Raw genomic sequence first — 26,178 nt, forward strand, 5'->3', positions numbered from 1 at the left:
AGTTTTGGGGTAGGATAAGCTCCAGAGCCGGTATGGACACTGCGGAAGAGAGAAGACTCCATTGTTTCTCTCGGGAATCGATTCCTTGGTCGTCTGGTCCATAGTCTACTTATAAATCATATATTGACTGAGCTATCCCAGCTCCGAGGGAGTTACTCTTGAATATCATGTTATAATAGTTAAGAGGTTTAGCCTGTTCTTTTGGCTAAACACTTCACAATAAAAGTGTCTGGGAAGAGCAGAGGTAAATACCCACACATTCTCAACTTCAGTTACCTTTGACACTAGATGACAGACACCGAGTGCTGGGATTCATGCTCCGGCCGCTTTGTTCCCATTAGATAGGAGGGCAAACAGGCTCCAGTACCAGCCTGGACATCTTGGTGACGAGAGAAGCACTGACCCTGCCGGGAAACGAACCTCGGCCAGCACGAAGCCACTCCACTGACCGAAATTCTCAGGGAACTAGAAAATCAAAACATAAACCACTGAACAAAATGTATATGTAATGGCAATATACAGAATATAACTGTAAAAGAGAGAAAGCATAGCAGAAGAGTAGGTGAAAGTGGCAAGTTGCAGGAGACGAGACGCTATGAGACTGGGGAGAACGCGCATCTTTCTGTTAGGAGGTTCCCATGCTTAACCCACCCGCCAGTCTGATCAGGGCAATACGAGAGCCAGGATATTGATTTGTTGTTATAAACAGTGGCTTGAGACAGGGCCCGAGGATTTTTGACCTTCTGAATGCTGTACTTTTCTGTTTTCTTCATCTTACAGCGAACCTAACAGAGAACACCCAGTGAGACTATGAAGTTCACTCCGTGCTCTTGCCAGTGTGTGCGGTAGCCACGGCTGTTGAAGGGACGTGCGAGTGTTGCGGTAGAGTTCAAGTCCTCATTCCCAGTTTCTGACCACATGGACAAACCCTGCGTGCAAACCTCTGAGCTGTGCTCCGAGAGACGCAGAAACTGCACGTATACAAGTGACAGTAACGTAGCGAACTGTATGGCGACGGGCAAGAGACGCTACTACAGGGGACCGGCCGTCGCGTCTCCGTGCCGCAAGCAACTTGCATTCTGCTCTCTATGTTCTGAAATGAGGGCGTCTACCCGCATCTGCCAACACCTTCATACTCCCTAACTGATCACAAGGTATGCATACATTTTGGAACAGGATCAGGGTTCGAGCACACAGGGCAGCCTGCAGCCTGCTGTAGGCCTATAACGATAGGCAGGGACCACATAAGGGTTTCTACACACTTCCTCTAGAGCAGGAGAAAGCCTGCAGCCTACCGTAGGCTTATGACGGTAGGCAGGGACAACATCTGGGTTTCTACACACTTCCTCTAGAGCAGGAGAAAGCCTGCAGCTTGCTGTAGGCCTGTAACGATAGGCAGGGACCACATCTGGGTTTCTACACACTTCCTCTAGAGCAGGAGAAGGCCTGCAGCCTGCTGTAGGCCTGTAACAGTAGGCAGGGACCACATCAGGGTTTCTACACACTTCCTCTAGAGCAGGAGAAGGCCTGCAGCCTGCTGTAGGCCTGTAACTGTAGGCAGGGACCACATCAGGGTTTCTACACACTTCCTCTAGAGCAGGAGAAAGCCTGCAGCCTGCTGTAGGCCTGTAACTGTAGGCAGGGACCACATCAGGGTTTCTACACACTTCCTCTAGAGCAGGAGAAAGCCTGCAGCCTACTGTAGGCCTATAATGGTAGGCAGGGACAACATCAGGGTTTCTACACACTTCCTCTAGAGCAGGAGGCGGCCTTCAGCCTACTGTAGGCCTGTAACGGTAGGCAGGGACCACATCATGGTTTCTACACACTTCCTCTAGAGCAGGAGAAAGCCTGCAGCCTACTGTAGGCCTGTAACGGTAGGCAGGGACCACATCATGGTTTCTACACACTTCCTCTAGAGCAGGAGAAAGCCTGCAGCCTACTGTAGGTCTGTAACGATAGGCAGGGACAACATCAGGGCTTCTACACACTTCCACTAGAGCAGGAGAAAGCCTGCAGCCTACTATAGGCCTGCAACGATAGGCAGGACCAACATCAAGGTTTCTACACACTTCCTCTAGAGCAGGAGGCGGCCTGCAGCCTGCTGTAGGCCTGTAACGATAGGCAGGGACCACATCAGGGTTTCTACACATTTTCTCTAGAGCAGGAGAAAGCCTGCAGCCTACTGTAGGCCTATAACGGTAGGTAGGGACCACATCAGGGTTTCTACACTTCCTATAGAACAGGAGAAAGCCTGCAGCCTACCGTAGGCCTGTAACGGTAGGCAGGGACAACATCAGGGTTTCTACACACTTCCTCTAGAGCATGAGAAAGCCTGTGGCCTGCTGTAGGCCAGTAACGGTAGACAGGGACCACATCTACACTTCCTATAGAGCAGGAGAAAGCCTGCAGCTTACTGTAGGCCTGTAGCGGTAGGCAGGGACAACATCAGGGTTTTACACACTTCCTCTAGAGCAGGAGAAAGCCTGTGGCCTGCTGTAGGCCTGTAACGGTAGACAGGGACCACATCAGGGTTTCTACACTTCCTATAGAGCAGGAGAAAGCCTGCAGCCTACTGTAGGCCTACTTACGCTTGACTGGGTCTTCCTGTTCTGCTTGAAGCAATCAATGTCCACGAACTCGTGATTGGTTTCGAGTAGGGAGGCCGAACATGCGGGGTTCTCTCCCTCACATCACCCAACTACCCTTATTTGCCATGCTCAGTTCACCCTACAGGGCTGTTGAGATGAACCATGCAAACAGGACAGAAAAAAAAACCGAAATTGAGAACTGAGAAAGTTGTGACGCGTTACATTACAGTTCTCAGGCGCAAGCGCAGTCGCATTTTCAGGCCACGCCGAACGTCGCAGTTTTGCGTTACCTCTTCCAATTTTCCCCGGAGATCGCCTGTTCTGAACGAAACTCTTCGTGACTCTCAGAGCCCCTCGAACAGAACGCCTGCAAGTTCCCTGAAATTGGCCACAACCGCTTTTGTGATAGGTCAGCCGACATAGCAACTGTCTAGGGGCTGAATAGCCCAGTAATCGGGGTTCGATTCCCTTCATGGATAAAAGACTTTTCTCCGCTGCGTCCAGGTTGGCCCTGGGGCCTATCCAGCCTACTATAGAATGGGTACAGGGGCTCTGTCCCGGGAGTAAAGCGGTTGAAACGTGAAGCCGAGCGCTCATCTCCATTAGCGTAGATGTTAATAATGCGTGGAGCTACACCTCCACGTCTTTTACGTCATGATCTTGAGGCAGTTAGTTAAGTACAAGTACAGCTTCATTTGTTACCGTTTCCTTCCACATCCCATTGGATTCATAATTCACTAATCAAAATGGGCGTCAATCTTCCTTGGGTAAAGGGCTGCCGGCGCGTAAAGCTGATAACCTTGCCGCCATCCGTGAGTCGATTGTCTAGAAAATGTGGAAGCCTCGACGACTCACAACCCTGTTACAGGGATAGATTTACGCTTTTTGTTTGCTTTCAGAAATCCTGTTTTATGCAGACTAATTAAGGCCATATCTCCAAAGAACTGTTTTTGTTTCCACACTAAAGGTTCAAAATAAAAATGTCGCTAAGCGCATTACCAAATATCGAATATTGTGGCGTCTATTTTGAGCGTGACCTAGATCTGCTAACCGATTTGGTGTTTTCGTAATTTGTCCGATACCTAGCCAATGTTAGGCAAATGTGTTCTATTACGCTGATGGTAGCCGAGATGCACACACATCTCACTTGCCATTTAGGGATATAGGCCAACTTCGGCAGCTCATCTGATGACTTGTCCTCTACAAACACGTAACTGCCTACCGCGAAGCTAGGAAAGAACATTGAAAGATATTGCAAAATGTTCCTCGTACTCTTACAAATATGTACGGGAGCCACAGCTGTCGAAGCGCTGTTCAAGTGCCGTAGTAGATATTTTCGACTCCTCATTCCCAGTTTTTTAACTACATGAATATATTTTAATATCTTACTTTGATCATATTTCCTTGTTTTTACTTTCTCGCTAACAACCTACGTGCTGTGACGCTGACGCAAAAGCAACCATATTCCAGGTTAATAACGGGCGCTTCCCTCTGTAACGTTCAGAGAAATGCATTTCAGGACGAAGGAACGGACAATGCTGAACACGTGATTCCCGTTGTACTGTGTGTCTAGTTTACTGATTGTTATCCTGGCAACGACTGCGGGCCAGGATACGCAAGATCCTACTATGCAGGAGCAGGATGGGCAAACAGGAGCCTGTGCCTCACGCCCTCCCTGCGTCTGCCTTCGTCGCGAGCGGGAAAGGAGAAAGAAACAAATTGCATTTGGCGCTGGTTTAAAAATCACCCAAACTTCAGACCCCCTCCCCTCCCCTAGTAACGTGGCACTGATTCTACACAGGAATCGGCAGCCATCCTTGTCGTCTCGACGCCCGGCGTCGTCGAGTGTTGGTTCCTCAATCGCGATTCTGTTTTCTTTCGTATCAGCGATGTTGATTTTTGTTTTACGTTTACTTCTGTTTCCTGCGTGGTTCGTTCGTTATATTAGGGTCTACATGTTGCAGACGCGTTGCGGATCTGGTTCATTTTTATGTGAGAACAAACAGGAGTACCCGTTCTTCGCCCGGGATACAGTGACTTTCCTTCTCGGCTTCACAGTATATAGCAGCTAAAATATTAAGGAAGGAACTGCAATCAAATGAAATTAGAATTTACTCATGTAATTAAACATAAAGATTAGGGCTGAGGATGCATCTAATCGCACCCAGAGTCCCCTTAACAGCCGTGGCTACCGTACATACTATTATTATTATTATTATTATTAGAGGGGGTGGGTTTCCCCATGTACTCAGACCAGTTATTGGTCCATTTCTACTGTCGCCATACCCTACCGGTACTGGTGCGTGCTATCAGCCCCGTTGAGCCAACGAGGTCGGCCCTCGGTACCTGATATTTCCCCGATCTACCAGAGGCATTGGAAACTACTTGGGCGGGAAACATTTTGCCTAATTTTGCTCAGAGGTCTCCTAGAGACATGTCTACGACACGGGACCCACGGCTTAAAGTCCCTCCCGGAGGACTTGTTCCCTGAATTTTTCCGCCCTTAAAAATTCCACGACCTCCGCCGGGTTTGAACCCGCGTACCTTGAGTCATGAGGCAGGGACGTTACCCCTAGACTATGGAGGCCGCTTACATATTGGTAACAGAAAGGAAAAGCTTTCGTAAGACCTTCGAGTGGTGTCTGTTAGGACCGCGGAAGGAGACAGGAAACAGACAGAAACCGTCTGCAGCCCTCCATACTCCAATCCATCAGAATTATGCCTAACCGTTATCCCAAATCACAGAAGAGTTACGTTTCTATACCGGCCTAGAATAGGCAGTGGCAAGCGCCACTTCCGTTTTGAGTTCAGCAGTGAAGAGTACAAGAGTCCTTAGCAGTGCTCTCATATCGAGGGCACGAAGATTGAGGGGGGGGGGTAGTGTGCACAAATAGCTTACTTCTTAAAGCCACATTAATCCACTCTGCAATATAGTAGTATTAAAGCTCTGGTAGCGAACAAGTTGGCTTTTGACTTGTACTCGGGAGTTCGATTTCAATTTCGGCCGCAATGCATTTTTTCCTCAGTCCCTCCGGGGTAATTCTGGAATACTAGCTGGATTAGGCCACCACCGCTTCCTTCCAAATACTATTCATTCCATTGTTCGTCGATTATCCTTCCATTCGACGCTACCAGCGTCGCGAAACAAAGCACACAAAAATATGTTCCGTGATGAAATGCAAAGTTGTATAAATTTAAAGCAGACGATACATATTGTGACGTATATGCCCGTTGCTAAGTGGTGACTCTGTAAACAACGACCGTTTCTTGGTGACGGTTCGGTAAACACATTTCCGCAGCAATGAATACTCACGCAACAATAGAGTTACTTTTGGAAATGGGGTGTTTCTACGCGGTCCGTGTCCAGATGTTATAAACAGGGAACAAAGTCAGTTGATAGGAGCTCTGCGCGGGAGGCTGTGAGCACAGAACCTGCATGCTGAAGAATCTCCGCTGTTAGCAGCCGTTACGGGGGAACGGCTGGTGAAGACGTAGCAGTCTTCAAAGAGACTTAGCTGGTGCTGTGGTGATCTGTGAACAGTTGAGATTAACGGTGACACTGCAACTGCTTGTAATTCCGAGTCGTGTCTATAAGTGGTCGCTAATTCCATTCACCAATCCAAACCCCGTCTATAGTCACACTCATACACGTGAGAATATAATTAACTTACAGGTCTGTATCTGTAACCTGTTGTAGACTTTCGTTCGTAATATGCAAGATGAAAGTCCAGTCAAATTTAGCGAGGGCCCATGATCGGAAAATGAGCGATAAGAAACGTCTCGAACCCAAACAAGAGAAGGAACGCAAAGTGGTTACGGGTGCGAGAGGAAGCCACGTGGATAATGTCCCGTGTATATGGGAAACCGCGCTAGTTACAAGAGCAGCAGGCAGATTGCTGGAACATGAGCGAGAGGGTGAATCCCATCGCCCAAAACTCCGATGCGATTGGCTGACTCGTTTCAGAGCACTTCCTGGTGGGTAGTATGGGTCCACACTGCCTCGCGGTTGTATACACACAGAAAACTAAAGTCCATGAATAATTTTAAAGACGGCGTCACCATAATTTTGAGCGCTTTTTGAAGATTAGTTGACGGCTTGTAGTCCTGTAGATGCATTATGCTTGGGTCGCGCTCGCTCCTTGCTTAGCCTATCCCACACCTCGAAGACGGAAGCCAGCGTTCTGAGAATAGCAGACAGAACGTTGCAAATATTTTGGATATTTTCCATCGACCTGAGTACGGAGTCCAGGAAAACGTTTTTCTTTCTAAGCCATTTAATGTGGGCACTGTAAATGGGGGGGGGGGGAGAGACTGCCTGTTTTCATCATCAGGTGCAAGGAAGGTAAGCCCCTTGTTCAGTCGGTTCCATTAGAAACAATCTCCGTCACTGGACCTATTTTACCTGAGGACGGAAACAGATATAGTTTCCGAAACGCTGTGTTCTGCTTGGAATACCAGACGACGGACAAACTTCAGGAACTTAGAACAGATTAATTCGTCTAATTTATTTGAAAACGCGTTAGAATATGTTCATGAGGCCTGACACTGCCCAGTAACCCTCTGTGAAGAAGGCCGCGCCATAGATCAGGAGGTTAGTCGCCGGCTTCCCAACTTAGCTGCCCGGGTTCGAGCATGGGTCAGGTTATATGGGAATTATGATGGACAAAGAGGTACTGGGGCAGGCTTTCTCAGAGTAACTCGGTTTCCCCTGCCAATTATTATTCCACCGACCACCATCTATCACCTAAGACTGGTACAATAGGCCAAAGAGTGGCCGCTGTGCCAAGTAGACTCAGTTTCACCCCGTGTGAAGCTGTGAACAAACTGCAGTGTCTTCACAACGCCCGAAGGTTTGGGTAGAGAGTCGTAACTTATAGAGAACTATTACAAGTTTCTGGCCCAAAACGCCTTTCATCTGTGTTCCATAATAGCCAGGAATGTGGACGCTGCATTTTTATGTCGATTGACCCTCCGTCGGCAAAGAAAGCCCGCAGAAGAACATAAAGGGGCTCGGTACAAGTGTACAACAAGTCTGTGAATGGCGGAACACAATGGTGGCCTACACACAGTGCAGTTGAGGGGCTCAAGGGCTGCGCCAAGTGGAAGCAGTTGGGCGTGTCGAAGCAGTGAATGTCGCAACATCGCCCCAGCTGGGCAGAACCAATGCTCACACACAAGAACAAGTGTGAAAATCAGCAAGTGTAACTTCTGCCATGGGCTATATATTCTGCTTTCCTAGGCATCCATGAATGAAAGAACATAAAAGAGCCCTTGAGAATCACCATGTGTAAGGGTCGCTTAAAAATTGCTCTTAACGTAAACCAACATCCACAAAAGTTTCGGTTCAGAGGACGCTACGGAGAAGAGGACTGACGAATATTCAAAATAAAGATTTCAGGATGAGCATCTCCATGGAGCTGAGCCCTTCTTGTGATGATGCCGGTCGCTGAGACACTCAAGCATTTCCCAGCAGTTTATGGAACCCGAAGGTTCATTACCGTGTTCACAAGAGCCCTCCAAAGGTTCCTATCCTGAGCCAGATAATTTAAGTCCGTGCTATCGTAGTCTGAGCTCCATTTTAATATTATTTTCTCACCTACATCTAGGTCTTCCTAGCGGTCTCTTTCCTTCTGGCTATTAGACCAGAATTCTACATGCATTCCTCTTCGTCTCCATGCGTGCTACAATCTATGTCCATCTCATCTTCCTTGACTTGAGCATTCTAATTATACTTGGAGAAGAGCACAAGTTATGAAGCTCCTCATTATGCAGTTTTCTCCAACCTCCTGTCACTTCATCTCTCTTCGGTCCAAATATTCTCCTCAACACCCTGTTCTCGAACACCCTCAGTCTGTGTTCCTCCCTTAATGTCAGAGAGCAAGTTTCACACCCATACAGAACCACACTCTTAAGAATAACTAGGAATGATAAATATTAAAATGACGTACACAAATTTTAATAATACATTCTAAGGATAAATCAGGAACTTCCTATACTACTGCACAGCATGTACACGCACTTCATGACGTAGCGATCCCAGATTACTAAGAGTACTTACCGCCTGTTTATCTACTTAAGTAGCTTCAGCGAAACTGACCCATATCTACTTAAAGGCAAATATGTCTAACACGTTAGGTCATAGACAGACGGACACACATGATCTTCACATAAAAAGGTGAACTTGTCCCTGCGAAGGCGTATGGGGGTGTGAATGTATAGATCCACATTTTCTTGACCTCGGCACTAGTTGGAGGTAAGTGGTCAGCTTCACTCCCTGGCCGTTTTACTCCTCGTAACTTCGGTATCATTGCAGTCTGGATGGCCCCAGGATTTGTCTAGACGCTATGGAAAAACGAAAAATCTCTTGCCCTTGATGGGAATTGAACCCGATTCCTCTTTTGTCCTTCACTATACTGACTGAGCCATGCCGGGTCCCTTTGTGTAAACAGTAGATGTAGTTTCTGAACGGAGCAAGGTAGATTGAGAACAGCAGGGCCCCCGTGTTCGCACTTCCTCACCCCGAGCATTCACAGTGTGCACAATAACTTCCTGCATCACATTTGTAGCAGTAGAGCCACCTTTGGAATGGGACATACAGGGGTGCCAGTCACAGCCCGATAAAGCAAACAACGATTTCTCACTTACGTCTGCATTTGTGTGAACATGTCTGTGTGTGTGGCTGCCCACACACTATTGTCTCTTTATCTGATAGTGTGTTTTGATAACACCTGCAATATTCTTCGGAATACAGACGATTTCCTTCTGCCACGAAATGAGTTTTATCATCCCTGGTTTTGGGGCCTGGCCACAGAACACTTGTCACCATGAGAACACCGACAACAAATGACTGCTGAAGTTGCGCCACGCCACTGACCTCTGAACAAAATGTAAGCAGAATCTCCAAGTGGTAAAGAGGATCTCTGTGGACACTGCTCAGTAATGCGAAACATTGGTATGCAAAGGTTTCATGCTCACAACCTCAAGTCTCTTCATGTAAGGTTTGAGGGTTTCACGGCGTTCACTATGAAGAATTCCGTCTTCTGGATTGTGACGCCGTGTAGATCTTGTGTCAACTGACGTTTCGGAGGAACGTATCGCCTCCATCTTCAGGGTATAAGAATCCACGAGCGAGGAACCAGTGTGAGAACGTTGCTGCACTGCACCCTGCGGACACCCGCTCAAGCTGGTTCCTCGCTCAAGGATTCTTATAACCTGAAGATGGAGGCGATACGTTCCTCCGAAACGTCAGTTGACACAAGATCTACACGGCGTCACATCCCAGAAAATGGCATTCTTCATAGTCACCGCCGTGAAAACTTCAAACCCTACACTTTTAGTCTTCGTCACTTTCTTACAGTGTGCCGCTTAGAAGAGAGAGGGAGGCGCAGCGAAANTCAGTACGTCAGAGAAGACTTTCTTTTGTCCTTGCCTATGGAAACAAAAGCAAGCTTATAAAATTACTATGCTGCATGTGTGTATATGTGTCTCCGTTTCAACTTTGATCCAGTTAACAATTTCTCGCAAAATTTGGCATGAACGTCATGCCATAGCACGTCACCCCAATATCATACTCTTAAATTAGCTTCCTGTTTCAGGTAAATTTCACAGTTATACATACGTGGCTCTATCAGGAGTACCAATGTTTCTGGGGTACAAGTCACCACCATCCTCCCAAATATCTGCAGCCACGTACAAGACTACACTGCGCCATAACTCAGAAGATCACATAAACCAGCTGTACATATATACAGTCTTGTACCTTGGCCTACAACTTTCCGACTCCAGGCTCACGGTCTATTAAATGGACATCCATTAGACGTAAACGTAAAAAAAGAAAGGTTAAGCTGTCCCTGTAACAGGCCTTGGAGGCCCATAGGGGTGTGAGACGTCGAGGTTCCCATATTTTCTAGACAATCGGCTCACAGATGGCTGTAAGATTATCAGCCTTATGCGCCGGCCGCCCTTTAACCCCAGGAAGATTCCTGGTACCCATTTCAGTTAGAGGCTGAGTCGACCCCAGGGACATAGTGCGGCTGGAAGGGTTAGATCAATTGAAAAAAAAATCCAATGACCTCAACGGGAATCGAACCCGCGACCTTCTAGCTTCTAGCATAGTGCCACAACCAACTAAGCTACCGAATGTTTGGCCTTACTAATCGGAAGTCCAATTTCGAATTTTGGACAGCTTCTTTAGGAAACCGAAAGCCAAGCGACGATTCTTGCGACGCCGTCTTCCGAAATGTCCCCTGTCTGAATCCGACGAGGTCCCGGGAATAATGAATTTTGAGAAAATGTTAATTGAACCGTGTATGAAGCCTGTGAATGCCCTGGAAACTCGAGCCGTATCGTCTAATGATCCCTTACATTTATTGTCCCATTTATATTTCAATTGTTGATGTCCCTTAGTCGATCTGATAGTAAAAGCAATGTAAATTTGAAGCAATTGCAGTTGAAAGACTGAAACATATGTCTGAACCTTCGGATCCAGAACTGAACCCCTGTACAACCCCGGACTCCCATCCCGTTTTCGGGAAAGCATTAAGTCTGTGTCCAAAATACTGTACCGTTAACGGACAGGGCGAAGCCCGGGAGAGAGACCTCCAAAGGCGTCCATTCCTGTAAGGAATCCCACTGTGAAGCAGGTTCCAGACAGGATTACGTAATGATCAAAGTGAGAACAAAGATAAAACAGTTTACGCCATATAACACTTTTCCACTAACTTATGGCAAGTTGAAATTGTTTTGAATGTCAAGAGGCGTGTTGTTGACAGGCGCCGATTGGCTTCCGTTTTCAGTGAGCCACCAAGCTCACCATAACACTCACACAGATGTACACAGCAAGAAGTCGTCAGACATTCACAATAGAGAGCTCCACAGCCGATAATGTTTCCATTAGTGCACCTGCTAGTTAGGGCCCTGTCCCCTGGGAAAGGACGCCGGGCAGTCAGGGATACCGTTATCAGCCTACCGCTGCCTCCGTCTTCAGGGTACAGAGATCTACCAGACTAAACGGTGAGAAAACGCGACTGCTTTCATGTCAAGAAGTTGCCTGCGTCTTGTGAAACGCAAAGGTTCTCTATGAGTTCATAATCGCCCGCTCATCCGGTCAGTATCGCGAGCAAGCTTAATCCAATCCACACCATGTCTATCATACCATCTATGTGTAGGTCTCTCCAATTTTGTTCTCAGATTAATGTTCGTGTGCATTTCTCGCCTTCTCGTGCCTGCTACATGTCCTGTCCTCATGCTCCTGTTTCATTAGTCAACCCAGTGAAGCTACATTTGGGGGACTGACCGCTGTCCTTTGAGATACGATGCTCGTGAAATATCATCGTATTCTTCTACTCTGAAGATGGAAGAAAAACGTTTCTCCGAAACACTAGTAACGATCTGGGAGACTGCATAGAAACATATGCACCCTATCTGTCTGTCTCTCTGTTATGCTCAAGCATGCCCCCCAACTCCCCGCTCTTCTTGCAGACAAGAGAACCATACTAACAAAGGTAAAGGTAAACCTATCCCGAGGCTTAATTAATTAATCACCGCGGCATGAAGACGTATGGGGGAGTGAAGGTAGAACTCCACTATGTGAGCTGTCAGCCCTCGGAACCCACTGGGCGTTGAGGAGAGGAGAGAGGTCTGTTGCCCCTATATGTCCTGCAGCCCGCAGTACCGCCGGTGCATACAAGCTGCATAAGCACTTAAGCAAAGGAATCAAATTGCGAAAAGCACCTGCCAGATGTGGCTTCCCTGGCTATTAGCTGTATCGTATTGATTGAGTGGAGGGTGATCTGACAGACCGACACCGCCCTAGAACTGCGGCTATTGTTAATGCGATANTCAGTAGGCATTGTGTGCAGCCTAGCCCAGGGGGAATACGACGCCGGACAGAGGCACAGCGCTGTGGGCAACCACAGGGAGACATTACTCAGGTTTGTTTGCATAACGCCACTTGAGGGATGCAAGCGTGGGTGGGAGGATAATATTAAAATGTAAGAAATTCCTTATTCTGTAACTAGCCAAGTGATATGTCAAGAGACGAGGTCCCGAACTTAAATACCAAAGATGTGATAGTGTGCTGCGTGGTCAGGGCTGAACTCAGAAAAACTAACCCCTCCTCTCGACGGAGAGAAGGCCCATTTCTTGGGGGGGAGGAAATATGGTCATGGATTCAGACGGGAACTCAAAGCAAGAAAGACTGCGCTGGCCAGGACCAGCTTTTACAGCTCTGCTAAACTTCAGGCCGGAGAATGTTAATGACGAGACAAACCACCGAGCAGGTCACATCAGCGGTCTGCGTGAAGGCGATATCATCTCTACTGAAACTGGTCACGCTTAATTTCATTGACATGGCAATAAAATGTAGCAGTAATTAGTGATGCATTCAAATTGGTGCCCATGTCCGAGGGAGATGACAGTTTATCTCTACTCTGCCCGTCCGCGTGATCCATCAGGACTGATCGACACCGGATACGGTTGCTCAGGCAGTGTCGAGCCCTGCAAGAACCGGCCCTCAGACAACACACAAGAGCGTAAGTGGCCACACAGCGAGCAACGTCACCACAAGAAACTGACGAGTGGGGCGTGTGTAGGAAAACTGAAATGCATACAAAATTTGGTTCGAAATCCAGAAAGAAATAAACAACTTAGTAGACTTAAGCGTAGATGGGGGAGGATTGAGAAAACATAAAGCCATCTCTGTAACAGGCCGTGGGGATCTATAGTATTGTAAGACGTCGAGACTCCCACATTTTTTAGAAAATCGGCTCACAGGTGGCAGTGAAATTGTCAGGCCGGCCCTCTTTACCTCCAGGAAGATTCCTGGTACTCATTTCTGTTAGAGGCTGAGTCGACCCCAGAGCCATAGTGCGGCTGGACGGGTTAGGTCAATTGAAAAATCGAATGACCTCATCGGGAATTGAACTCGCGACCTTCCAGCATTCATGTCTCTAAGAACAGACACCGGACCTGGGCTGACACAAGTTAAACGTGAAGTAGCCCATGAAACGTGTGTACGTTCAGGCGTCAGACGGAGATGTGATAAGTTAGTAAGGCGTAGGTTCTCTCGTTTTCAATAAAAATGCTTCTAGAATATTTCTTTCGTGCATTTTTGTTAATATAACGGATACCGCTTCTGTGGTCTAGTGGTCAGAGTTCCTGGCTAGAGATCCAGATGTCCGGGTTCGATTCCCGACGCTATCAGATTTTCTGAGAAGTAGTGGGTCTGGAACGGGGTCCACTCAGCCTCGTGAGGATAATTGAGGAGCTATTTCAAGGAAATAACGGCTCCGGTCTACAGAACTGAGATTAATGGCCGTGAGGTTTCGTTGCGTTGACCACGCGACACCCTCTATCCGCTAAAGTTGGCACTAACTTCGTCGACAAGCGGCGGTCGCTCGGTCGGTGTAGTTCGCTTGCGGACTAAAACCATGGAGTTTTCTTATAATTGAAATGATATTATTAAGAAAACGAGGATAGACGTAGATGTCTTACGGCTTTCCATCACACGCTGCCTATGCTAGAGCAGCGTCACGGCGCTCAACAGAGCACCGGGACGCCGTCCTGGGGGGGCAATTCTTATCTGTGTGGCTAAGAAGGGAATTTGTGGCGGCTAGGCCAACTAAAAGAATTCTTATCTGATAAAGGAAGAGATTGTCCCGAAGATTAGGGACGGAGTCCTAAGGAGAGTCCCAATTGGACGGGGGGCGGTTGAGAGCAGGGAACAAAGTTTCCTCCCCCTGTTTTGAACAGTTAATAATACCGGCAGGTGAAGACGATCTCCTCTGTTTAGCAGGACAGGTAGTCTATGGCTTTCAGCAGGAGCTGCCTCAGAGATGGGTAAGCCCAAACAATTTCTCTGTGTGCGCTGTGCCGCTGTCTCCAGCCGCATCTCCGTTTCAATCTCCGCATCCTCCTGACGTGATGTGATGTGATGTGTGTCAACTGGCCTACGGGACGGACGGACAAGAATGCAGGGGCTCAGTTCCTCACGACTGCTACCACCCCAGTCACATACAGGAATCTCTTACACAATTTCACAGCAAACGTAACTTAATAGTTTATTTTAATTCGTGGGGGGCGGGGTGAGACTGAGTCCACTTGCTGCCCCGTCCACTACTGGGCCTACTGTACCAGCCCCGGATGGCAGATGAGTAGGGTGCGGCTGGTGGAATGAAATTTGACAGGAGAAACCGAAGGACACTGTGAAAACCTGCCCCAATGTTGCTTTCTCCACAGCAAATTCCACATGACCTGAACTGGGATCGAACCGGAATCATCGCGGTGGTATGGCCTTGCTTGTCGCAACTGTGGGGGGCTTCGAAAACAGTCTGTAACCTGCACCAATGAAGAGCGTCTGCGCGCTCTTGTGGCATCATGGTACGGGTCCCCGCTGCAGAGATTTTAGACAACTGAAACCTACCCTCCCTCCCCAATTCTTTTTTTTTTTTTTCAATACTGCTCGAAAATTATTCTTCCTAGCTTATTGAGGTATGACGTGTTCGATTTTCAATTTTTCAAAAATAAATGGAAATTTGTACTCTTCTCCAAGTATAATTAAAATGACCAAGTAAAGGAGGATGAGGTGGGCAGGGCATGTAGCACGAATGGGGAGAGGAGGAATGCATATAGGATATTGGTGGGAAAGCCAGAAGGAAATAGACCAATGTGAAGACCAAGTCGTAGGCGGGTGGACAATAATAAAATGGATCTTAGAGAGATATGATGGGATGGTATGGATTGGATTGATCTGGCTCATGATAGGGACCAGTGGAGGGCTCTTGTGAACACGGTGATGAACCTTTGGGTTCCACAAAATGCTGGGAAATTCTTGAGTAACTGCAGATTTGGCTTCTCCTCAAGAAGGGCTCAGCTCCGTAAGTATGTAAGTAAGTAAGAAACGGAAATTTGTAAAAGTTGGCAGAAAGGCGAGGATTTACATTGAAATGTCGCAGTTACGTCCCTTGCAGTTCTGTTACTATATATTAATACCATCAAGGCAATAGCACAACCTTCCAAGGGGTCGCATACGTCTCCACTACTCAAGGGAAACGACAGGGTAAATGAGGCTCTGAACCTACTGTCCTGGGTTTGATGCTGCTGGATTTCAGTTAGGACCTAATAATTCAAATCTTAAGCAATATAAGCCGATCACAGCGGTCGCGGTGTCTGAGGCATGAAATGTCTTCGCTTGTGGGTCGTGGGTTCGAATCCCACTTGAGGCATCGATGTCTGCGTTTATCCTGTGTATAGATAGTGGCCTTGCGACGGGCTGATCCTCTTTCCAAGGAGTACTGCCGACTGTGTATAGGATTACGAACCTGAAAAAAAGTGGCGAGGGCCCAATAAAGGGCTGAAGATCCATTAGTAGGAGTATTAGGAACGATATATTTGTAAGACGTAATTAATTACATTATCACAATTATAAATATGTGTACCAACTGCTTCAACTTTAAAAACCGATGTGTCTGGCAACATGGTGTGTTCGTTTGTTCCGTATCTCTCAACAGATTTCCCCAAACAGCATGAGCCTGTTGGTCGTTGCTATGGAGACGGGGTGTTTATTCTCCTTCGCCCCCCCCCCCTCCACTTTTGTTAGCGGATGGCTGAAGCATTGTTTCCTGTAAACAATATGAAATGGACCTGAGTGTGGAAGAGAAACAGATTTCACGACGTTTGGAAATCTTAGGAAACGGCTTTTGGAGTAAGTGATTGGACATTTTGCCTGGTAATCAATTAACGCGACAGAGTCCGGTTTGATTGGCAATGTTGAGCGCAGGCGCGGAAGGGTCGGGAAGACGGATCACCGAGTCATATCGTAACGTGGCATCTGCATTTCTGCTGGGTGGTCGCCGAGTCCTACCGCTGACAGTCTGTCATCAGGCCATGACGCTGACGTACACGACAAACAGGCACACTCGCTTCAATTCCTACTTCACCCTTTAAACACTCTTTCCACGTATGGTTCCCGCAAACAACTGCTTTTATTTCCCTAAGCAGCACTAACCTGGAGTCTCGGTAGCTCAGTTGGTATTGCGATGGGCTACGGGCTGGAAGGCCGGGGTTCCATTCCGGACAAGGGCAAGAATTTTCTTTCCTGTACAGCGTCCAGACCAGCTCTGGGGCCCACCCAGCCTCCTACACAATTGGTACCGGGGGCTCTTTCCCCGAAGGTAAAGCGGCCAGGGCATGAAGCTGACCACTCACGTCCATCTAATGCAGAGGTCAAGGATGGTGGAACTATGCCCCCACTCCCTCACAAGTCTTCACGGCCTGGTGTTTACTTAATTCACTGAGTAGAGGAAGAATATCACATTTAAACGCCAATAACCGGTTGGTCTACGTAATGCAAACACACGGAGAGTTTATCCTGAAGATGGAGGCAGTAGATTCCTCCGAAGTGTATGATACCTCTGTTTGTATGATACAGCGTGACATCCTGCAAGACAATGGCTATGAAGATTGTGCTTCTGTCCGAATGATGAAGGCAGCGGCGTCCTCCGAAACGTCGACTGCGCGGCGTCACATCTCAACGTGAAGTTCATCTCCCAGCTATTGAAGCGCCTCTCCGTTTGTGTGCACGAAGAAATGAAGCAATTAAGCTACTGTTGAAAGGAGCGCTTGATTTTCTTATTTTCGTTGCTGAATGCCGACAGGTGCTGCCGGCTACTGTCTGCGGCAGTGCTGAAAAGCTTCGGCTTGTTCAAAGAAACTAACCTGTATTCATCTGTTATTAATCAAACGTGACCTGGGGTGCGATGCCAGTGCGCAGGTCTCTCTCACACGTACGTAAAGGCACGCTTCTAAGGGGCGGTATATTATTGCTGTAAGGGTGGTAAACGTGGAAACATGGCGACTTCCTTCACTCTCCTGTTAAACAGCGCGACACTGGAGCTCAATGGACTGCATCTAGAGCACTGCCTTCTGGGAAACAACGACGTGACATCAGACATGAAGTTACCAACGTTTCGGAAGCACCTGTTGGCGACATCTACCAAACTACACGGCGTCATATACCAGATTCAAGGACGCATGCTGCGTTCCCAATATACACGAACCTAAGTATGTATGTAAGGGTGGGCCATAAAATCCGACCCCCGCACTGAGATCTTCAATGATCTATTGTGCTTTACACGAACCTGTATCTAGGCAATTAGCTAGGCACATCGGTAGCATAATGTCGTCCTGGAGAAGCTGACAGCTCCTCAGCGCGTCCGTAGTTTCACCTCCGCCAATAGGACTATTAATTACACAGGCCTACGGACTGAATGACGTCAGGCAGTCCGAAATGGACAAAGCTGAAGAACTCGTGCCCGTCTGTGCGTGTATTGAGACTGGATTCTTTTGTATTATTATTATAAGAAGTCAGATTGGGCATCTAGAAGTAGATGGAAAGATAATATTAAGACTGATCTTGAGGAAAACATTGCATGACTGAGTCCACTTGGTACTGGGGTCACTGTTTGGCCTACTGTACCAACCCCGGATGATAGATGATGAGTGTGGAGCAGACGGTGGAATCAGAATTGGCAAGGGAAACAGAAGTACTCGGAGAAAACCTTCCCCAGTGCCACTTCGTCCACCACAAATCCCATATGGGATCGAACCCACTGCGGTGGGAAGCCGGCGACTAACCACCTGAGCTACGGCACGGCCTGCCTCAAGGTAGTGGCGAGCTGTTGTGAACAAGGTAACGAACCTTGGTTGCCACGAAGGGTGGAAGGTTTCTAGATCATCTGAGCGACAATCAGCGTCTCAAGAAGGACTCTGCTTGGTGCAGACGTAGTTTGGATCTCGATTGGTAATGCCTGACATCCCACGGTTGACTGAAACGGGTGACCTGAGGACTGTGAAGCGCATTTCACCGCAGGACAGCCGCATCGGGTTGGAGGTTTCGGCAATTTTGCCCTATCAGGTTCAGAGAATCAGTGCGGGGGGTTCTGTGTGGAGCAGACCGCTGCGTCAACATGTTTGTGTTGACGGAGGAGGGCCTGCCCAATGAAGCATTTCGTTTCTAAACCAACTGTTGTGATGTTCAAATGTCTTTATTTAGCAAAACTTAACAAGATGGGCGTTGTGGGCGTCACATGCAGCAGACTGTGTTGAACTGTGCACACCAGAATAAGCCGTGGTGTTACCTAACCTGAGATATCACGTTGGTAGGCATGATAAGAGATATAACTGATTATACCATACAAAGTTCGTCTTGAAGAGATGATAGTTGCTCAGCTGGTAAAAAATTACCTGCAGTAATGGAATACTAAATTTCATTACTGTGTTCACAAGAGCCTGCCTGTGGTCTCTGTTCGAAGCCTGATAAATCAATTCCACACATTCATACCCTTTCTAATAATATCTTTCCTTTCAAGTTTAGGTCCCTCGAGAGGTCTTTTCTCTTAAGAGTTTCCAGACTAAAAGTTTGTATGCTTTTCTCAAGTCTCTTATGCGTGCTACCTACTCGGCCTATCCTACCTTTCTTAATTCGATTTTGTCAAGTTACTAAGCTCCTTGTTGTGTATTCTTCTCCATCATCTGCATCAATACCCTCAGTCTGTGTTTGTCCTTCAAGGCGCGAGACAAAGCTTCATACCCATACAAAACCAGAAGTAGGATTATATTGCTAAAATTGATTTCCCTGAAGAGTTGTGAAAGTGCTGGTTTGGTTAGCCCTGGAGATTGAGTATTCAGTAGCTGCAATGATGGTGCACAATCCACAAAGCAACACTTGCCGCCCCTGGGGGGCGGGCAGGTAATTCACCGGTAGCAGTTGAGCTTCTGTACGCAGGCGCACTGCTACTGTCCAGCCAGCAAACATTTGCACTTCCTTCGCCTTAGGGTCATACCGATCGACTGATCTCGTTCATAACGGGGAAGTGGATAACCGTCTACTTAACTCTGTGTGTTTCCAAGATGGGGACCGGTGGCAAACTTTTTGTGTATACTGTAATGAACACTCAGGTTCCTGCGAAAGGCTCTTATGAAGACGACAATAAATCTTCGGGTTCCATAAAAAAAGTGAAGAGTTTCATGAGTAGCTGAGCGACTATCAGCTTAGTTATCTTCCCTCTACCACACCTGCTATTATGCCCATTCTCCTCAGTGTTTTGTTCATCTGTGCTTAGGTCTTGCTAAAGAATTCATACAATGTAAGTCTTCTTATGGAAAAAGTCTATTACCCCTGCCAAACGTCCCTTCTGGAGAACCACCCCTTTCGGCTGTCTGCAACTGTCTGTTCAACATGTTCACGGCTATCCTTCACATCTGAAGGCCGCCAGAGGAATACAGGTGTATGTGGCATTACAACACACTCTGCCCTTAGAAAACGGCTCTTTCAAGGGCCAATATTCCCTAAAATTATCTTTCATTCTCACTGGCTCATTCAGGGCCATGGTCTGGGCCGTTCCTCTCCATTTGAACACGGCTCTTCTATACTAGGCCTATTCTTATACCCTGATGATGGAGGTAGCAGGTTTATGTGAAACGTTGGTAAGGGTATGCCAGGTTACACGGCGTCACAACCCAGAAAACCGCAAAAAAGAGTCAGGAAGGAGGGCGCGGTGTGTAGGGAGGGGGCCTCATGTTATTTGAAAAGGCGCTACACGGGGGCCCGTCTGTTCCTATGCCCGGGGCACAGCTTTGTGCCCACTGCCGCCGACTGTGGGCACTGGAATTAATTAAAGCTCGCTTCTCTCGCCGCTGGTTCGGCCCGAACTAATTTCAATGATAGGAGCATCTCTGTCGGTCTGTCGGTCTGTAAGAATGTCATTCATCAACACCATTAGCCCACCAGGTCTGTTGCTCGCACAATAACATCAAGGAAGTAATGGGAACTTGATCACGCTGCAGTTGAATTCGTTCAATTCGAGTGTAATGTTCCGACTAGTTCAAGGAAGATAACTAGAGATATCATGGCTCGGTTCCCAGGCCCACCTTTACGGCATAAGGCGCTTTTCGCCTCGCAAGACGAAAGTCGCCGGCCAGTTTGCGCAGACGCAGTGAAGTCAGCACACTTGCGCGGCACATCAGTTGCTGTCCTTGGGGAACATACGGCCCTCTCTGCCAGCCCCTGATGCCAGAAAATAACGAAACGCTGGTGCAAATGGTAGCTGGTAGGGGAGAACCGAAATTCTAGCAGAAACACCCGTCCCAGAGACACTGGGACTGTCGTAGGATTGAACCAGGGCCTTCGGGGAGGAAAGACGGAAGGCAACCACATGAGCCAAGGTACGGCCAACCAGCCAACAAAACTGACTCCATGGGGCGGAGTATTTTTGAGAATCTGACAGTCATACAGTTACTCAAAAAACTCCCAAACATTTATGAAACCCGAAGGTTCATTACCGTGTCCACAACAGCCCACCACTTGTCCCTATCCTAAGCCTGACGAATCCAATCCACCCACAGAGAGAGAGGTGAACTACACTAACTTGGCATTAGGTTGGGGATTTCTGGTTAACGCGACCGCGCAATATCGCAGCTGGCTATCAACGTTTCGGAGAAACCTGCTTTCTCTTGTCGGCATCCGCATCAAAACCCACAGGGGCCACAATCTAAATGTTCATTATTCTGAAAACCTGGAATGTAACAGAGTAAGCTTATGAGCTGGCTGGATTACACGCCTCAGTTGATTAGCGCTATAACACGCGACACTCCCTGCTATGTGCGGGGACACCAGTTACTATCTGTACGCTGTAAACGTGGGGATTACGTACCGAGCACGTCAAGTCGGGCTGGCCCCAGTCTTGACGGGACGGAACAACGTGACGGCACGTGTACCCCTCTGCTTGCGGTCAGGAATGGGTAGCCTCGAAGCACTGAAGACGGAAACAGAGAGATAGGGAGGTAGAAAATACAGCAGAAGAGTAGGTGACGGTGAAAAGTCATGGTAGAACTGAGAGACACATTATTTTATGTTGGGAGGGGATCAAGTTATGTTCCCCTGATAAGAGTAGTGTGAAAGCGAAGACGTTAGAATTTTCAGAAGTTGCTTAGGGCAGGGGCCGCAGAATTTTTATCTTCTGAATTAATGTGAAATTGTATAATTTCAAAAAAATAATTCGGCTGATTTTAAAGCAAAGGATTTAATTTTGATGGATGTAAGTCTGGCAGACTGAAGCTTGAAGTTCATTTAAAGATTCAGTTCGGACCTCACAGGAAACACATTACGTCTCCGCTACAGAGCCCAACCGTTTATTGCTGTTTAGGGAAACAGTCGCTGTTTATTGTGAGAACCATACGGAACACACAGATACACTGTGTGGGCAGAATATATAGCAATTCAGTCCGTACCTCACAGGAAACACATTACGTCTCCGCTACAGAGACCAACCGGTTAATGCTGTTTAGGGGAAACAATCGCTGTTTATTGTGAGAATCATATGAAACACATAAATATAAGGTGTGGGCAAAATTCATAGTTTTATTTTCTTAAATCGTGTGGTTCTTATAGTTACCATTGTGTTTTAAAGGGTTCAATCTACACAGATTTCTTCCAAATTTTTATTTTAAAGTACGGCCGTCTTTTTTAGCAAGACTTTATTCATAAATAAATGTCATAGATAAAAGCCTGGCCCCCTTAACGGTTATTCCATACGAAAGTAGGCATGTAGACTCAGCTGCTGGAGGCGTCGTTAAGTTATACTGAACCGAGATTCGAAATCAGTATCTTCCGCAATGCTTGTGTGAAGGAACGAATTCAGACGATGTTAAAGCTTGTAGTACATGTAGTTACCATTGAATGAAAGTACGTACAATGATGGAAGTTATGATGTTCGGCGCACTGTAACAAGTGTATCATATGTCCGGAGGAATTGGACCTCCCAATGCGTGTATTAAGCAAATGGGAAACAGACGCTGCGCGACGGTGGTCAGTCCGAGATGTGACGTCAGCTGCGGCTATAGTAATCCCCTGTGATGCTTTCCCAGAACATGAGCGTCTGATGGCGCCGCCAGCCGTAATGAGGTTCAGATGTGTGAGGCGGGCCGGGCCGGTCGTTAAGATTAGACTCCACGGATCGAGGGGATGGGCTTCTTACGGAATTCTGTCTGCATTCCCGTCTCCGTGCTAGAAAGCCAATAATTAACACACACACACACACACACACAGTAAATCAGCGATTTAACAGACAGAACTCTTCAATACTTCCCGTTATTCTATGCTTATATGTCGGCACTTCGCCATTATTCTCCGGTTGATATGTCTGCACATCGCCGTTATTCTCCGGTTGATATGTCGGCACTTCCCCGTTATTCTCTGGTTGATATGTCGGCACTTCTCCGTTATTCTCTGGTTGATATATCGGTATTTCCCCGTTATTCTCCGGTTGATATGTCGGTACTTCCCCATTATTCTTCGGTTGATATGTCGGCACTTCGCCGTTATTCTCCGGTTGATATGTCGGTACTTCCCCTTTATTCTCCGGTTGATATGTCGGTACTTCCCCGTTATTCTCCGGTTGATATGATATAGGCTACTTCTACGTGCTGTTTTATAGTGGCCTCTCATTCAGAAAGAGAGAATTCAGACTTAGGTTTTGTGGGGGGGAAAAAAACAGGAGACTGGAGAAAAATACATAATAAGCATCTTCATGATTTGTGCTGTTAGGGCCTAGGAAGCGCAGATAGAGGAGAATGCAATGGAGAGGTAAGAAATGAACATAACATTCCAGTAGCGGCGAACAAAATGTAACTGCAAATTTATGAAACAAATTCCACTGTAAATAAACAAAAAAAAACTGTCAGGGCTGTGTTTCCTTCACTGAGGACCTGAACACGGTTCAGTTTCAGCTGCTCTGAACTTCGCAATGCGCGCGCGCGTCTTCAGTGCGTCCTGTCCGTGTGATGCGTGTCGCCTAACGACAGGTTAGTCCGAGAGGCGTGGTCCCCTATTTGTCAAACCTGCCTGCGCGGAGTCGAGAGAGACATCCCCAATACAGGCTGATGCTGTGGAGAGCCTGAGATCACTGCATTAAATCTGTGTGACTTGTAGGGCCAGCCCATGGGCCATTCCAAATGTTTGTACAGGCGAAGTTACAGAAACTGACCCTACAAATGCAAAATTATCCGCCTACTTGATGAGGCACAATGCCATGAAGATATATGGAAGCATGGAGGTATAATTCTACGTGTTCTTGACTACAGCGGTACTCGATGCTAGTGAAAAAGCGAAATGAGGGGGGCAGTCTCAGTGTAACGGCTAGGCTATGAGTCGGACGATCTGGGGTTCGATTTACGTCAGAGACAAGAGATCCCTTTCTTACCCAGAGCGCCCGGACCGGCTCTGGGGCCCATCCAGCCTCCTAACCAATGTGTACCGAGGGTTCTTTCCCCGAGAATAAAGCAACCGAAGCGTGAAGCTGACCGCTCACCTCCAATAGTGCCGTCAAGAATGGGTGGAGCTATACCTCCACTGTCCTATGTGTCATGGTGGGGTGCTTAATTAAGCAGACAGATAACTATGTCATATTTACACCTCGCATGTCAACGATTCGCGTGAAATTTCTGTGTAGGCCAAAGCTAACAGTAATTATCCGTGTTTCTGACAGGACACAGTTCACAGTTCACCAAAGATGGCTCAATTATGTCTCGAATGAAAGTGTTGAGCCACGGAATTAGGTACATGTAGCTTTACGTTGCGTATGAGGCCATAATAAGACCGCGCCGTTCCTCAGGCGGTTAGTCGCTGGCTTCCTATCTCGGCGGCCTGGGATCGAGCCCGGGTCAGGCCATGTGGGATTTGTGGTGGACAAAGTGGCACTGGGGCAGGATTTCTCCCAGTACTTCGGTTTCCCCTGCCAATCCTATTCCACCAACTGCTCCACAATCACCCTCACCTATCATCTGGGGCCGGTACAACAGGCCAGTAGTGGCCGCAGTACCAAGTGGATCCAGTCTCACCCCACTAAGAATAATAATAACAAATTGTAATGAGGCCATAATAACATATTTAATGCTGAGGGTTACCTTGCATTGGAGCGTAATGAAGTTACTGTTATTTCGAGATATCGCTACGTTCACTAATCGATATTTTTCGCTGGTAAAAATCTTACTTTCGTTTGAATTTCCAGAACCGTGCGTCGAAGAAAGAAGAAACGAAGGACCGTAATAATTATGAAACTTTTTGCAATAGCGACTCAACTGTACCTTCCCCTGAAACCCCCTTCTTCTCCTATGAACTCTCCGTAACGGCAGGTCACAACAAAGTAGCAGGGGTCATGCTTCAGGAACCAGGCAGTGTCATTCTGCAGCACCGTGGAGCTCGAGTGAAGAACATGTCACACAATTCTCATCGAGCAGGCTAGCATTGCGGGCTCGCCCCAGAAATATATTCGAGAGGTACATGTTTCGAACCTCACCAAGGGCACGGACTATTCTGATCGAGATTTCTCGTGGTATTCCTCTGGCCCTACGGTTATACTGGTGAGCTAGGATACACTGGCTACGAGCTGGATGACCGCGGGATCGGAGTTCAAGTCCCGTTGGGTCAAGAATTTTCTCTTCTCCACATCGTCCAGACCGGCTCTGGGCCCACGCAGCCTCCTATCCAATGAGTACCGGTGGGTTCTTTCCCCAGAGGTAAAGCGGCCGGGGCATGAAGCTGACTACCTACTTGCAGCTAGTGTCGAAGTCAAGAAAACGTGGATCTATACATCAACTTCCCCATACGCCTTCCCGGCGTAGTGCTTGATTACTTAAACACAGGGACTTTATCTTTACTTTACCTTACTTCGTTTATGCTACGAACACAGATCCTTCCCAATTCATCATTCATCCATCACTCGATCGTTCCACGCTCTACAGCATCGTAAAGCGTTAGGTGAACTTCCAGCTCGAAGATTCGGAAGGGGCCCCGTGGCGTATCAACGTCCCGTTGTTTGCTGGCTGAGATGGGACGGGATCCAGTTTCAAACGGTTTTCCGCTGTCCGCTCTTGGCGGCTGTCACCTTGCTGTCACGCTGTCAGGAGGTCGTCGCGTCGCCAGCAGGTAGCCCACGGGACGAGCTGTCCTCTCCACAATGAGCAGAACAAAAGTCGAGAAGCAAAGTTCTGATTCGGCTGTTATTCCTGGAGATAACACTGCCACTGAAGCCTCTGATAAGCTTTCGGGTGCAATTCGCCTCTTTTGCTTAGCACAGGTATAAAATGTAAATGCTCTTTGTAAGGAAATGACTCTCTGAGGAGAGAAACAGGTTCTTGTCTCATTTCAAGGAAAGCACATTGTCAAAACTAAAATTCCTGTGGGCTTAAACTTAAAATAAGACGACACTTGCTGGATCCCGTATCAGCCTCGCCTCAGGAAGCAGTTACACTCTTCCAATGTGCTCCTCAATAAAGCAGTTTCAAACAATAACTCATACAGAATGCTTTTTGCAGTATGGCCCGTTTCTCCCCTTCTGTCTTCTACTGGGAGGACTGTAAACAGTTGTAAAGCAAAAACGCTCTATGTTCACCATCGTTTTGTTGCTAGACAACAGCTTAATTCATAAACCGCAGCGTTAGGCAGCAAGGCTCAAAATTCTGCCTCATCAGCACATTTAGTTTGGAGAAAAGCGCGGGAAAAGAACGGCCAGCTTCCGTAGTTCAGTTTCGG

General features: G+C 47.5%; 1 long non-coding RNA gene across 1 annotated transcript in view; it reads right to left on the reverse strand.

Moving 5' to 3' along the window:
• The window catches only part of LOC111870928, a 44,055-nt gene continuing 17,877 nt past the window's right edge, over positions 1-26,178 (reverse strand). Inside the window, exons 2-3 of the long non-coding RNA XR_002843954.1 lie at positions 277-465; positions 1-39 (exon numbers count right to left, since the gene is read on the reverse strand). This is a non-coding gene — a long non-coding RNA (uncharacterized LOC111870928). The remainder of the gene's footprint in view (positions 40-276; positions 466-26,178) is intronic.

The sequence above is a fragment of the Cryptotermes secundus genome, unplaced genomic scaffold (assembly GCF_002891405.2).
Source record: "Cryptotermes secundus unplaced genomic scaffold, Csec_1.0 scaffold928, whole genome shotgun sequence".
Lineage (NCBI taxonomy): Eukaryota > Metazoa > Arthropoda > Insecta > Blattodea > Kalotermitidae > Cryptotermes > Cryptotermes secundus.